Source organism: Vombatus ursinus, unplaced genomic scaffold (genome assembly GCF_900497805.2).
Source record: "Vombatus ursinus unplaced genomic scaffold, bare-nosed wombat genome assembly UNPS02015352.1, whole genome shotgun sequence".
Taxonomy (NCBI): domain Eukaryota; kingdom Metazoa; phylum Chordata; class Mammalia; order Diprotodontia; family Vombatidae; genus Vombatus; species Vombatus ursinus.
This window is the reverse complement of record NW_020955130.1, coordinates 2,154-2,678: the sequence shown is the minus strand read 5'-3', so window position 1 is coordinate 2,678 and position 525 is coordinate 2,154. Positions and strand designations below refer to the sequence as shown.

Below are 525 nucleotides of genomic sequence, written 5' to 3'. Positions count from 1 at the left end.
GGAGAATGATAGGAGGGGTAGGAAGGAGAGACAGAACTCACATTTGTCAGATCTCCCAAGGAGACATTTCAAACTAGATGTTTGAGACATCACAAATTTAATATGTCCAAAACAGAAGTTATTATCATTTCCCCCAAAGCAACAATTATTCCAAATTTCCCAATTTCTGTACAAAGAACCATTAGTTTTCCAGTCTTCTAGGTTCATAATCTTGCTGTTATCCTTAATTTCTCACTGTCCCTCACCCCACAAATATAATTAGTTGCCAGATCTTGCTGTTTCTGCCTCAACATCTCTTATATCTCATCCTTTGCTCAAACAGCTACCATCATCACTTCTTCCATGGATTATTGATCACTCTCCTTCAAGTCACTCCCCAGTTTAGTCCATTCTCCTTATTGCTGACAAAGTCATTAACGTTAAGTGCATATCTCACTATGTCATTCCTTTATTCAATAAAGTCTTTATTGCCTTGAGGATAAAATATAAACTCCTCCACAATCTGGCCCCAACCTATCTTTCTCT

At 37.7% G+C, this 525-nt stretch overlaps 1 long non-coding RNA gene across 1 annotated transcript in view; it reads right to left on the bottom strand.

Moving 5' to 3' along the window:
• The window catches only part of LOC114031985, a 9,268-nt gene that overhangs the window by 8,267 nt on the left and 476 nt on the right, over positions 1-525 (bottom strand). The gene's annotated exons all lie outside the window — the stretch shown is intronic.